Below are 15659 nucleotides of genomic sequence, written 5' to 3' on the forward strand. Positions count from 1 at the left end.
GCACTTTGCGATAAATAAGGGGGTTTTGGGGTTGCGGTTTTGGGCACTCGATCTCTAAAAGGGTCGCCATCACTGATATATAGTATCTAAAAATGGCACATTCACTTACCTCAGGGTGACAAGCAACCGTTGTTCAGCAGATATGCAGCGCCTCATGCTGGTGTCCAGGAAATTAAGGTCAGGATGTAGAGAGACCAGCAGATGATCGAATGCTTCCATGGACATCCGGCAATAGCTTTTGAACTTTATAGGGTCACGTCGCAGATCGTTGTATAACTTGTGAAATTGTCCTTTCTGAAGGCGGTGAACAACAATGGGATGGACCCACTGCCGTCTCCTCTTCCTCCCCGGTTTTTCATCCAGCATAGATGACTGCCGTCTGAATAGCCGAGAGAGAAGCCAGTAAAATAGTACGTTATCCATGTCTTCTGCCATGATGATCGCTGAGAAATCGGTAGAAAACTATGCCAGCCAAGCAGAGGTTTCTTACACAGCTCTGAACGACACCAAAAGCACAATAAAATGGCGACTGTACTAGCACATGTCCTCTGTTCTTATACACCTTTTTTTTTTCTATGGTACCCTAGCAACATCTTTTTCGCCTTCTTTTTCTGATTTTTGCGGAAACACGGAAAATATGCGGATGCACTTTTGAAGAAAAAAAACGGAACACGGATCCGCAAAAAAACGGAACACGGATCCGTAAAAAAAAGGAACGTAAATCTGGAGAGAAAATATACTGACGTGTGAATGGAGCCTAAGATTGCGGCCTCGGCGGTAGGTTATAGTCGGAGTAGCATCTACAAGATGTCCTACATCTGGGTCACACTGTAGGATGCCCCAGTAGCAAGTGAGAATTTCCCAAATTTCCTGATGTACTTCATCAAATGTAGCGATGATATGAATTTTATCATTCTCCTTCTCTTCTCTTACGTGGTACCAGTAGTGAAATGCAATCTACTGATAGTGAATTCTGATATGCCTTCTTCAGGACCTGATTCGGGTACCCCTCTTTTTTAAACGGTTTTGGAGATCCTGAGCTGCCACCCTGTAATCTGACATCCTAGAGCAATTACGGCATAGCCTCAAGTATTGCCCTTTGGGAATGCCCCTTTTTAGGACCACAGTTTGGCAACTCTCCCATTGCAGGAGACTGTTCGTAGCTGTCTCTTTTCAAAATAGTCTCGTGCTGAGGTTGCCCTCAATGTCCCTGAAGATCGTCACATCCAAGAATGTAATTTTATTTTTATGGATTTCAGATGTAAAATGTCGACCTAGCTCGTGGTTATTTAGATCCTCCACAAAGCTCTCAAATTCCACTGCATTTCCCGTCCATATAATCAGGACATCATCTATAAAGAGTAGCCAAAGACTTGTGTTCTGCCCACTTATTGGTATTGTCTGCAAAGACCACCTCACGTTCCCACCAGCCCAAGTAAAGGTTGGCAAAGGTTGGGGCACATGGGCTTCCCATGGCCACCCCCTAAGCTGGTGGTAAACTTTACGGTGAAACAGGAATATATTATGCTCCAAGGTCAATTGTAAAACAAATTCATTATGTCGCCACATATGTATGCCACGTTGCTGTAAAAAGGCCGCCACAACCCCACACCCCTTTTCCTAGGGTATGGAGCTGTAAAGAGCCTCAATGTCTAGGCTGGCTAGCATGGTGTGGTCGTCAATTTGAATCCCTTCAAGCTTTTTAATCACATCCATAGTGTCTCTGATATAGGATGGGAGCGCTCACACAAAGGGTGTCACGGATGATGTTGCAGATAGCTGGAAGTTATGGATAAACATCCGACTGGCTTGATCCCAAACTAAGGAGCATAAATGTGACCCCTATAAAACCCTAAGAGCTCACCCTGACTGCTAAGCACATACAAGGGTCTCAGAGGTAGACGATTGCATGCCCTCGTACCTAGACTGTGTGACACCTGAAAACCCTATAATAGTGAGGGGACACGACCCCCGGCTCCCTGCACTTAATACGGAGGGAGTCAGGGTCACCTAGAATCAAGCCAGCAAGGAAACACAATACATGAAAGGACTTATCTGAACAAGCAGCAACAGAAGTCTCCAGCAGTGAACACTTCAAATCCAGGAAGTAGTTTAAACTGCAAAGTGAGGCAGTATGGGAGGGAATATAAAGGAAAGAGGATTAGTCTAAATAGGTGACACCTGGGAGAAGGAAATGAGATGACAAAGTGAAACCAAAACAAAGAACATCATGCAAGAGGTAGAAAAGGACGTCTGTCAGACCTTCTCACAGAAGTGGCGGTGACAGTACCCCTCCCTCTACGGGTGGACTCCGGACACTCAGAACCCACCTTCTCAGGATGAGACCTATGGAAAGCCTTGATGAGACGAGTGGCCTTAATGTCCGCCACTGGGACCCACATCCTCTCCTCAGGACCATAACCCTCCCAATGAACAAGGTATTGGAGAGAACCACGGATAATACGAGAATCCAAAATCCTAGAGACCTGGAATTCAAGATTACCATCAACAAAAATCAGAGGAGAAGACAAAGAGGAGGGTACAGTGGGTTGGACATAAGGTTTTAATAGGGACCTATGAAAAACATTATGGATCTTCCAAGTCTGAGGAAGATAAAGACGGAAGGCAACGGGATTGATGACGGACAAGATCTTGTAAGGCCCAATAAACTTAGGACCCAACTTCCAGGAGGGAACCTTCAGTTTGATATTCTTTGTAGACAACCACACCAGATCACCCACATTCAGGTCCGGACCAGGCACACGTCTCTTATCCACCACACGCTTATATCTCTCACTCATCCTCTTCAGATTACCCTGAATCTTTTGCCAAATAAATGACAAAGAAGAGGAAAATCTCTGTCACTACCAGAGCTTTGAGACGTTCTCACAGCTCTGTTTCTCCACCCCTGTGATGATGTCACTACTAGAGCTTGGAGGAGTTCTCTCTGCTCTGTTTCTCCGCCCCTGTGTTGAGGTCTTTACTTTCTGTTTCCTTCCTCCCAGCTGTCCCTCCTGTGTTTGATTTCTCTGCCTTTAAATCACCCCTCCTCCTTTGTAGGGTGCGGATTATACTTTTCATTTGAGCTGTATGTGAGCAACAAGAGCATACACAGTGAATTAGCTACTGACCGGACCCAAACTAGGGAGGATAAAGGGTGACCCCTGTCGGACCCTAAAAGCTCTCCCTATGCTGCTAAGCACATGTCCAGATCCAGATGGTGGATCGAGACATGCCCGCGTACCTAAGGCTGATGACCACTGTAACCCCTACAATAGTGGAAGGGGCACGGCCACCGGTGCCCTGCTCAGAATATGGACAGAACCGGGGTCGCCTCGGATCCAGTCAGCAAACAAACAGAAACACACAATGTCTGCACACTTAACTGAAGGAGCTGCAGCAGCAGTGAAAACAGATCCAAAGTCAGCAGACAATATCCGAAGTACTTGCTTCAGCAGAACTCAGGTCCATTGAAAGATATCACACAAGTGAAGATACTCAAGCGAGAGATACAGCTCAAATGAAAAGTATAATCCGCACCCTACAAAGGAGGAGGGGTGATTTAAAGGCAGAGAAATCAAACACAGGAGGGACAGCTGGTAGGAAGGAAACAGAAAGTAAAGACCTCAACACAGGGGCGGAGAAACAGAGCAGAGAGAACTCCTCCAAGCTCTAGTAGTGACATCATCACAGGTGTGGAGAAACAGAGCTGTGAGAACGTCTCAAAACTCTGGTAGTGACAATCTCTCCTCATCAGGTAAACCAGAAGACCCCTCTCCAGAGAATGTCCCAAACTGTGGATAAAACCCATACGCACCAAAAAATGGTGACTTATCAGAGGACTCCTGGCGACGGTTATTTAAAGCAAACTCAGCAAGGGACAAAAAAGAATACCAATCCTCCTGATTCACCGCCAAAAAACAGCGCAGATATGTCTTCAGATTCTGATTGACGCGTTCGGTCTGACCATTCGACTGCGGGTGAAAAGCAGAAGAAAATGACAACTGAATCCCCAAGCGGGAACAGAAGGCCTTCCAGAATCTGGAAACAAATTGCGTGCTCCTATCAGAAACAATGTCTGAAGGAATGCCATGCAATTTAACAATGTGATCAACAAACCCTTGCGCCAATGTCTTAGCATTGGGTAACCCAGGAAAGGGAATGAAAATGCGCCATTTTGCTAAAACGGTCGACTACCACCAGAATCACAGTCTTTCCCGAGGAACGAGGTAGGTCCGTAATGAAGTCCATGGACAGATGCGTCCAAGGACGGGAAGGAATAAGTAACAGGAGGAGAGAACCCGATGGCCGTGAATGAGGGACCTTGGCACGAGAGCAGGTCTCGCAGGCTGCCACAAAACCCTCAACCGTCTTACGAAGAACTGGCCACCAAAATCTCAGAGCAAAGAGATCTACTATGGCTCTACTCCCCGGGTGCCCAGCAAGGACAGTATCGTGGTGCTCCTTAAAAACCTTGTGTCATAAAGCGAGAGGCACAAACAACCTCCCAGGAGGACAAAGATCAGGAGCCTCTGCCTGGGCTGTCTGAACCTCTGCCTCCAAATCAGGATAAGGAGCATAGACGACCACCCCTTCAGCCAAAATGGGACCCGGGTCTTCAAAGTTCCCCCCTCCCGGAAAAGAACAGAAAAGATGTTCAGATGCTTGGCTGATTCCAAGTAGGCCAGATTCTTGTGGTCGGTAAACACGGTAATAGGTTGTCTGGCTCCCTCTAGCCAATGGCGCCATTCCTCAAAAGCTAATTTGATGGCAAACATCTCCCTATCTCCCACATCGTAATTTCTCTCTGCGGAGGAGAGTTTCCTTGAGAAAAAGGCACACGGTCGCCATTTGGCAGGAGAGGGACCCTGAGACAAGACCGCACCCACACCCACCTCAGAAGCATCCACCTCAACAATAAAAGGTAGAGAGACATCAGGTTTTACCAAAATGGGAGCAGAAGCAAAACTCTCATCTACCGACCAGGAGGAAAAATCTACCTGTCACAACCAGACAGCTGAGAAGCTCTGACAGGAGCTTTCCAGATCCTCCTCCTTGAGTTTCTTTGTTTTGGTTAAGTTCCTCATCTCGTTAGTCTATCTCAGCTGTCATGCAGTTGGACTGATTGCTTCCCTTTAAGTTCCTCCCCATAATGCAGTAGTGTACGGCTTATACAACTTCCTGGAGTGTGTGTGCATGCTGTTTCTATTCCTCAGTCCTCTGCAAGATAAGTGCTGTTCCTTTATTTGTGATTTTCTGTCTGCTGGATTTTCAGGTTACCCTGACTCCCTCCGTGTCTTGTGTAGGGAGCCGGTGGTCGTGTCCCCTCACTATTGTCGGGTCTTCAGGTATTAGATAGCCGAGGTACGTGGATATGCGCCCATCCACCTTTGGGGTGTTCGCATAGGCTGAGCAATTAGGGAGAGTGGCAGGTCTCATGTAGGGGTCTCCCTTTTTGTTCCTTAGTTGTGGATCCAGTGAGTCATTGATTATATTGCATTGTCATGTTTCGTCCTTAGCGGTTTGCCTACTCCTCTAGTGTTGGGGCTACCCTGGCTCACTAAACATAACCCCACCATTGATTGGCAAGCGAGGCAAATAAATGGTTGGAGTGACTTTTGCAGAGAGAATTGCCTCACGACATCTGTTTCTGAGGTTTCTACTAAGACTGTACCACCTTTCGTCTCTAAATTTTCGGATGTCTTCTCTGAGAGTGGAGTTCAGGATTTGCCCCCGCACAGGGAGTTCGATTGCCCTATTAATCTCATCCCAGGCGCCAAACTGCCTAAATCTCGTTTATACAATCTCTCCCAACCTGAGAGGGTCGCTATGCGTGCTTATATCTCTGAGAGTCTGAGAAAAGGACACATACGACCCTCGAAGTCACCTGTTGCCGCTGGTTTTTTCTTTGTTAAGAAAAAAGATGGTTCTTTAAGACCTTGTCTGGATTTTAGGGAGCTGAACCGTATCACTATTCGTGACCCTTATCCGCTTCCTCTGATCCCAGACCTGTTTAACCAGGTTGTTGGGGCTAAAGTCTTTTCTAAATTAGACCTAAGAGGGGCATACAACCTGGTCAGGGTCAGAGAAGGAGACGAATGGAAGACGGCTTTCAATACCCCTGAGGGCCATTTTGAGAATTTGGTTATGCCTTTTGGTTTGATGAATGCCCCAGCCGTTTTTCAGCATTTCGTGAACAGCATTTTTTATCATTTAATGGGAAAATTAGTATTAGTGTATTTGGATGACATTTTGATTTTTTTCTCCTGATTTCAAGACTCATAGGGAACACTTACGTCAGGTCTTGCTCATCCTGCGGGAGAATAAATTATACGCAAAACTGGAAAAATGTATGTTTGCGGTTCCAGAAATTCAATTTCTGGGGTTTCTTCTCTCCGCTTCTGGTTTTCGCATGGACCCCGAGAAGGTCCGCGCTGTGCTTGAGTGGGAGCTTCCTGAGAATCAGAAGGCGCTGATGCGTTTTTTGGGCTTTGCCAATTATTACAGGAAATTTATTTTGAATTATTCCTCTGTTGTTAAACCACTCACTGATATGACCAGAAAGGGGGTAGATTTTTCTTCCTGGTCGGTAGAGGCGCGTAAGGCCTTTTCTAATATCAAGGAGAGTTTTGCTTCCGCTCCCATCCTGGTACAACCTGATATTTCGTTACCCTTCATAGTTGAGGTTGATGCTTCTGAGGTAGGGGTGGGTGCGGTCTTGTCTCAGGGTTCCTCTCCTGCCAAATGGCAACCATGTGCCTTTTTCTCGAAGAAACTCTCCTCCGCAGAGAGAAATTATGATGTGGGAGATAGGGAATTGTTGGCCATCAAGTTGGCTTTTGAGGAATGGCGCCATTGGCTAGAGGGAGCCAGACACCCTATTACCGTGTTTACTGACCATAAAAATCTGACCTACTTGGAGTCAGCCAAGCGTCTGAACCCGAGACAGGCCAGATGGTCTTTGTTCTTTTCAAGGTTTAATTTTGTCGTCACGTTCCGCCCTGGGGTTAAGAATGTGAAGGCAGATGCCCTGTCACGTTGTTTTCCGGGAGGTGGGAATTTTGAAGATCCGGGTCCCATTTTGGCTGAAGGTGTGGTGGTCTCTGCTCTTTTTCCTGAATTGGAGGCAGAGGTGCAGGCAGCCCAGTCAGAGGCTCCTAATCTTTGTCCTCCTGGGAGGTTGTTTGTGCCTCTCGCTTTGAGACACAAGATTTTTAAGGAACACCACGATACGGTCCTTGCTGGGCACCCGGGGGCAAGAGCCACACTGGATCTCATTGCTCTGAGATTCTGGTGGCCTGCGCTTCGTAAGTCGGTTGAGGGTTTTGTGGCAGCTTGCGAGACTTGCGCTCGTGCCAAAGTCCCTCATTCACGGCCATCAGGTCCTCTCCTTCCCTTACCCATTCCTTCCCATCCTTGGACACATCTGTCCATGGACTTCATAACGGACTTGCCTCGTTCCTCGGGGAAGACTGTGATTCTGGTGGTGGTAGACTGTTTTAGCAAAATGGTGCATTTCATCCCTTTTCCTGGTTTGCCCAATGCTAAGACGCTGGCGCAGGCATTTATTGACCACATTGTCAAATTGCATGGTATTCCTTCAGACATAGTCTCTGATAGGGGCACGCAGTTTGTTTCCAGATTCTGGAAGGCTTTCTGTTCTCGCTTGGGGGTTCGGTTGTCATTCTCTTCTGCTTTCCACCCGCAGTCGAATGGCCAGACAGAGCGCGTCAATCAGAATCTGGAGACATATCTGCGCTGTTTTGTGGCGGAGAATCAGGAGGATTGGTGTTCTTTTTTGTCCCTTGCTGAGTTTGCTTTAAATAACCGTCGTCAGGAGTCCTCTGATAAGTCACGATTTTTTGGTGCATATGGGTTTCATCCGCAGTTTGGGACTTTCTCGGGAGAGGGGTCTTCTGGTTTACCTGATGAGGACAGATTCTCCTCGTCTTTGTCATCTATTTGGCAAAAGATTCAGGATAATCTAAAGAGCATGAGAGATATAAGCGTGTGGCAGATAAGAGACGTGTGCCTGGTCCGGACCTGAATGTTGGTGATCTGGTGTGGTTGTCTACCAAGAATATCAAATTGAAGGTTCCCTCCTGGAAGTTGGGTCCTAGGTTTATTGGGCCTTACAAGATCCTGTCTGTCATCAATCCTGTTGCCTACCGTCTTGATCTTCCTCAGACTTGGAAGATCCATAATGTTTTTCATAAGTCCTTATTGAAACCTTATGTTCAACCTATTGTACCCTCGCCTTTGCCTCCTCCTCCGATTATGGTTGATGGAAATCTTGAATTTCAGGTCTCTAGGATTGTGGATTCTCGTCTTGTCCGCGGTTCCCTCCAGTACCTCGTTCATTGGGAGGGTTATGGTCCTGAGGAGAGGATGTGGGTCCCAGGGACGGACATTAAGGCCACTCGTCTCATCAGGGCTTTCCATAGGTCCCATCCTGAGAAGGTGGGCCCTGAGTGTCCGGAGTCCACTCGTAGAGGGAGGGGTACTGTCACAACCAGACAGCTGAGAAGCTCTGACAGGAGCTTTCCAGATCCTCCTCCTTGAGTTTCTTTGTTTTGGTTAAGTTCCTCATCTCGTTAGTCTATCTCAGCTGTCATGCAGTTGGACTGATTGCTTCCCTTTAAGTTCCTCCCCATAATGCAGTAGTGTGCGGCTTATACAACTTCCTGGAGTGTGTGTGCATGCTGTTTCTATTCCTCAGTCCTCTGCAAGATAAGTGCTGTTCCTTTATTTGTGATTTTCTGTCTGCTGGATTTTCAGGTGACCCTGACTCCCTCCGTGTCTTGTGTAGGGAGCCGGTGGTCGTGTCCCCTCACTATTGTAGGGTCTTCAGGTATTAGATAGCCGAGGTACGTGGATATGCGCCCATCCACCTTTGGGGTGTTCGCATAGGCTGAGCAATTAGGGAGAGTGGCAGGTCTCATGTAGGGGTCTCCCTTTTTGTTCCTTAGTTGTGGATCCAGTGAGTCATTGATTATATTGCATTGTCTTGTTTCCTGTACACCATCCGTGACACTACCCCCTTTTTAGTCATATCAGTGAGTGGCTTAACAACAGAGGAATAATTCAAAATGAACTTTCTGTAATAATTGGCAAAACCCAAAAACCGCATCAGTGCCTTCTGATTCTCAGGAAGCTCCCAATCAAGCACAGCGCGGACCTTCTCAGGGTCCATGCGAAAACCAGAAGCGGAGAGAAGAAAACCAAGAAATTGAATCTCCGGAACCGCAAACACACATTTTTCCAGTTTAGCGTACAATTTATTCTCCCGCAGAATGAGCAAGACCTGAAATTGAAATCAGGAGAAAAAATCTAAATGTCATCTAGATACACCAGTACAAATTTCTCCATTAAATGATGAAAAATGCTGTTCACAAAATGTTGGAAAATGGCCGGAGCATTCATCAAACCAAAGGGCATAACCAAATTCTCGAAATGACCCTCAGGGGTATTGAAGGCCGTTTTCCATTCGTCCCCTTCCCTGACTAGGTTGTATGCCCCTCTTAAATCCAACTTAGAAAAACTTTAGCCCCAACAATCTGGTTAAACAGGTCCGGGATCAGAGGAAGCGGATATGGGTCACGAATTGTGATACAGTTCAGCTCCCTGAAATCCAGACAAGGTCTTAAAGAACCATCTTTTTTCTTAACAAAAAAAACCCAGCGGCAACAGGTGACTTCGAGGGTCGGATGTGTCCCTTTCTCAGGCTCTCAGAGATATAAGTATGCATAGCGACTCTTTCAGGTTGGGAGAGATTGTATAAACGTGATTTTGGCAGCTTGGCGCCTGGGATGAGATTAATAGGGCAATCGTACTCCCGGTGAGGGGGCAGCTCCTGGACACCACTCTCGGAAAACACATCCAAAGATTCAGAGAGAAAAGATGGTACAGTCTTGGTAGAAACCTCTGAAAGAGACGCCGTGAGGCAATTCTCTCTGCAAAAGTCACTCCAACCATTTATTTGCCTTGCTTGCCAATCAATGGTGGGGTTATGTTTAGTGAGCCAGGGTCGCCCCAACACTAGAGGAGTAGGTAATCCGCTTAGGACGAAACATGACATATCCTCAACATAAGCATCACCCACAGTCAAACGGATATTGTGAACTATGCCCTTTAAGGATTTTTGAGAAAGTGGAGCGGAATCGATAGCAAAAACAGGTATATCCTTTTCCAAAGTGCATACCTGGAAACCATGTATTATAGCAAATTGATTATCAATGAGATTGACAGCTGCTCCACTATCTACAAAAATCTCACAAACAATGTTCTTGCTATCTAGCGCCACCCTGGCAGGTAGGAGAAAACGGAAACTACAAGCAAACGTCAAACCGTCAATTTCCGCATCAACCTTGCCAATAGTAGCAAATGGAAAGTTTTTAGAGGTTTTTTTTCTTTTTGTTTCTATATTACCCTCAGAAAACTCCCTGAATCTCCTAGAGGGGCAAACATTAGCCAAATGATTTATACCCCCAAAACAGAAACAAACCCTCCTCTGAGAGCTGAATCCTCTACTATCAGAGGCAAGCAAACCCAGCTGCATGGCCTCCTGCTCAGAGGGGATTGAGAGAGACTGAGGCCCCTGCGCACTGATGAGACCGCCCCACTGTCCTTGGACTGAATATGACAGGAAGGAGTGGTCTCTCCTCTCTCTCTAAGACGCCTGTCAATACGAACAGCTAGAGACATGGCAGACACCAACGAGGCAGGTCTCTCATGAAAAGCAAATGCATCTTTTAATCCCTCCGAAAGACCATGGCAAAATTGACTTCGGAGTGCAGCATCGTTCCAACCAGTATCAGCTGCCCATCTCCGAAATTCAGAACAATATACAGTTGCAAGAAAATATATGTGAACCCTTTGGAATGATATGAATTTCTGCACAAATTGGTCATAAAATGTAATCTGATCTTCATCTAAGTCAAAACAATAGACAATCACAGTCTGTTTAAACTAATAACACAGAAATAATTAAATGTTACCATGTTTTTATTGTACACACCATGTAAACATTCACAGTGCAGGTGGAAAAAGTATGTGAACCCTTGGATTTAATAACTGGTTGAACCTCCTTTGGCAGCAATAACTTCAACCAAACATTTCCTGTAGTTACAGATCAGACGTGCACAACGGTCAGAAGTAATTCTTGACCATTCCTCTTTACAGAACTGTTTCAGTTCAGCAATATTCTTGGGATGTCTGGTGTGAATCGCTTTCTTGAGGTCATGCCACAGCATCTCAATCGGGTTGAGGTCAGGACTCTGACTGGGGCACTCCAGAAGGCGTATTTTCTTCTGTTTAAGCCATTCTGTTGTTGATTTACTTCTATGCTTTAGGTCGTTGTCCTCTTGCAACACCCATCTCCTGTTGAGCTTCAGCTGGTGGACAGATGGCTTTAAGTTCTCCTGCAAAATGTCTTAAACTTGGGAATTCATTTTTCCTTCGATGATAGCAATCCATCCAGGCCCTGACGCAGCAAAGCAGCCCCAAACCATGATGCTCCCACCACCATACTTCACAGTTGGGATGAGGTTTTGATGTTGGTGTGCTGTGCCTCTTTTTCTCCACACATAGTGTTGTGTTTCTTCCAAACAACTCAACTTTGGTTTCATCTGTCCACAGAATATTTTGCCAGTACTGCTGTGGAACATCCAGGTGCTCTTGTGCAAACTGTTAACGTGCAGCAATGTTTTTTTTGGACAACAGTGGCTTCCTCTGTGGTATCCTCCCATGAAATCCATTCTTGTTTAGTGTTTTACGTATCATAGATTCGCTAACACGGATGTTAGCATATGCCAGAGACTTTTGTAAGTCTTTAGCTGACACTAGGATTCTTCTTCACCTCATTGAGCAGTCTGCGCTGTGCTCTTGCAGTCATCTTTACAAGATGGCCACTCCTAGGGAGAGTAGCAGCAGTGCTGAACTTTCTCCATTTATAGACAATTTGTCTTATCGTGGACTGATGAACAGCAAGGCTTTTGGAGATACTTTTATAACCCTTTCCAGCTTTATGCAAGTCAACAATTCTTAATCGTAGGTCTTCTGAGAGCTCTTTTGTGCGAGGCATCATTGACATCAGGCAATGCTTCTTGTGAAAAGCAAACCCAGAACTGGTGTGTTTTTTATAGGACAGGGCAGCTGTAACCAACACCTCCAATCTCATCTCATTGATTGGACTCCAGTTGGCTGACACCTCACTCCAATTAGCTCTTGGAGATGTCATTAGTCTAGGGGCTCACATACTTTTTCCACCTGCACTGTGAATGTTTACATGGTGTGTTCAATAAAAACATGGTAACATTTAATTCTTTGTGTGTTATTAGTTTAAGCAGACTGTGATTGTCTATTGTTGTGACTTAGATGAAGATCTGATCACATTTTATGACCAATTTGTGCAGAAATCCATATCATTCCAAAGGGTTCACATACTTTTTCTTGCAACTGTATCTCTGCGGACTGTTTACCCTGGCATAAAAGATGCAGTTTAGATTCAGCCAGAGCAATACGATCCGGGTCATCATATATCTGCCCCAGGGCTACAAAAAATTCATCCACCGATCGGAGGGGCCGTGCCCCCACCGGCAGCGTAAAAGGCCTAAGACTGAGCATTATCCCTGAGCAGCGAGATGATGATCCCCACCCTCTGCATCTCATCACCAGAGGAATAGGGAAGTAGGCGAAAATGGAGTTTGCAAGCCTCTCTAAAGCGAACAAAATTCTCACTACCCCCGGAGAACGTATCCGGAAGCGAGATCTTAGGCTCGGAACAAACTCCATGAACGCAAGCAGAACCGGTCACCTGAAACTGAGACACAGTTTTACGGAGATCTGCTACCTCCAGTGAAAGACCTTGCATGCGGTCAATCAAGGCTGAAACCGGATCCATGCTTAAGACGGTAATGGCGGTTTATAATGTCACGGATGATGTTGCAGATAGCTGGAAGTTATGGATAAACATCCGACTGGCTTGATCCCAAACTAAGGAGCATAAATGTGACCCCTATAAAACCCTAAGAGCTCACCCTGACTGCTAAGCACATACAAGGGTCTCAGAGGTAGACGATTGCATGCCCTCGTACCTAGACTGTGTGACACCTGAAAACCCTATAATAGTGAGTGGACACGACCGGCTCCCTGCACTTAATACGGAGGGAGTCAAGGTCACCTAGAATCAAGCCAGCAAGGAAACACAATACATGAAAGGACTTATGGGAGGGAATATAAAAGAAAGAGGATTAATCTAAATAGGTGACACCTGGGAGAAGGAAATGAGATGACAAAGTGAAACCAAAACAAAGAACATCATGCAAGAGGTAGAAAAGGACGTCTGTCAGACCTTCTCACAGAAGTGGCGGTGACAAAGGGTCGCAAGATTTCATCCACATATGTGCTGATACCCTGTGTGGGGCTCACAACCCCCGAGACAATCGGTCTTCCCTTAAGGGGGTTAGCCCTTTATGTATTTTGGGGAGACTGAAAAAGCAAGGGACCACAGGATGTTTAGGAAGTAGATACGAGAATTCAGCCTTACTGATGAGCTTATCCTTTGGGGCTCTGACTAGGATGTTTTTCAGTTCCTTTTGAAAAATGTCAGTAGGGTTGGAGTCCAAGATTCCATAGCAATGGCTATCTTTAAGAATATTCAGGCACATTACTCTGCATTGTTCACATACCATTATAGCAATATTACCCCCCTTGTCTTTCGGTTTTATAACAATGGAGGGGTCACATTCAAGGGATCTTACGTCCTCCATCTCGCTCTTAGATAGATTAGATAGACCACTTCTCTGACCTTCCAGCGAACGTAATTGGTCAGTGGTTATTTTAAGGAACATGTCCATTGGTGTGTTGTCCCCAATAGGTGGATTTTTTTTGGATGGGAGTTTTAGGGGAGTGGAGGGACCCTCACCCAAACCTCTTTCCCCCTCTTCTATTAGATCCGCCAATAGACGTGCATCCTGCAACTCGTCAGAGGCAATACCCAGATCTACACACTGTTGTTTATCGTGTGTTCTAAAGATTTTTTTCCATTTCAACTTCCTTGTGAAAAGCATAAGGTCCTTGGCCCACTTAAAAAGATTGAAGGAGCAGGTTGGAACAAATGATAGGCCTTTATTTAAAACTTGCATCTCTAGGGGACTGAGGGACCTGATAGATGGATGATCTGAAGATCATTTGAAGGTGTCATCCTACGGGGATGTGAACTCTGGAAGCTTAGTATGTGGGAATTTAATGCCTATTTGAATGGCATTCACAGTGAACTACAATTCACTGTGGTTTATTCCTCAGAGAAACTCAAATTTTTTGATACAATGGTATACTCGACAGAAGGAAAATTGCAAACTGACTTGTATACCAAGGTAACGGATAGGAATAACATTCTAAGCTTCCAGAGTTCACATTCCCGTAGGATGGGATGAGTCTTTGCCCCATAGTCAGTTTCTGCGGGTCAAAAAGATAGTGAGTGAGGAACACGATGTACAAACTAGATTGGAAGATATGGGCCCGAAATTTATAAAGAGGGATTATTCACCTAATCTGGTTCAAAAGCATTTAGAAAAGAGTAAGAAGAGAGACAGGATTTGCTGGTTAAAAAGAGACCTAGGAAGGAAATTGGTAGGATTCCCTTAGTTACCAACTTTACCCCCTATAGCAATAGTATAGCACATAGAAAAATTGGAGGATTCTTTCTCAAGCATTCCTTGATATTCCTGAGTTCCAAAATCCACCCCTCCTGTCCTATAGACGAACAACGAATCTCAGAGATAGACTTGTTCATGCAGATCAAAACACCTTACAGTCGAGAGTAAGTAAAAAGCCTGGATGTTTTCCGTGTTTAACCACTTCAGCCCCCCTAGCTTAAACACCCTTAATGACCAGACCACTTTTTACAATTCTGCACTACACTACTTTCACTGTTTATTGCTCGGTCATGCAACTTACCACCCAAATGAATTTTACCTCCTTTTCTTCTCACTAATAGAGCTTTCATTTGGTGGTATTTCATTGCTGCTGCCATTTTTACTTTTTTTTGTTATTAATCGAAATTTTTGCAAAAAAATGACATTTTTCACTTTCAGTTGTAAAATTTTGCAAAAAAAACGACATCCATATATAAATTTTTCTCTAAATTTATTGTCCTACATGTCTTTGATAAAAAAAAAATGTTTGGGTAAAAGTTATAGCGTTTACAAACTATGGTACAAAAATGTGAATTTCCGCTTTTTGAAGCAGTTTTGACTTTCTGAGCACCTGTCGTGTTTCCTGAGGTTCTACAATGGCCAGACAGTACAAACACCCCACAAATGACCCCATTTCGGAAAGTAGACACCCTAAGGTATTCGCTGATGGGCATAGTGAGTTCATAGAACTTTTTATTTTTTGTCACAAGTTAGCAGAAAATGATGATTCTTTTTTTTTTTTCTTACAAAGTCTCATATTCCACTAACTTGTGACAAAAAATAAAAACTTCCATGAACTCACTATGCCCATCACGAAATACCTTGGGGTGTCTTCTTTCCAAAATGGGGTCACTTGTGGGGTAGTTATACTGCCCTGGCATTTTAGGGGCCCAAATGCGTGCGAAGTAGTTTGAAATCAAAATCTGTAAAAAATGGCCGGTGAAATCCGAATGGTGCTTTTTG

The sequence above is a fragment of the Bufo bufo genome, chromosome 2 (assembly GCF_905171765.1).
Source record: "Bufo bufo chromosome 2, aBufBuf1.1, whole genome shotgun sequence".
NCBI classification, from domain to species: Eukaryota; Metazoa; Chordata; class Amphibia; order Anura; family Bufonidae; genus Bufo; species Bufo bufo.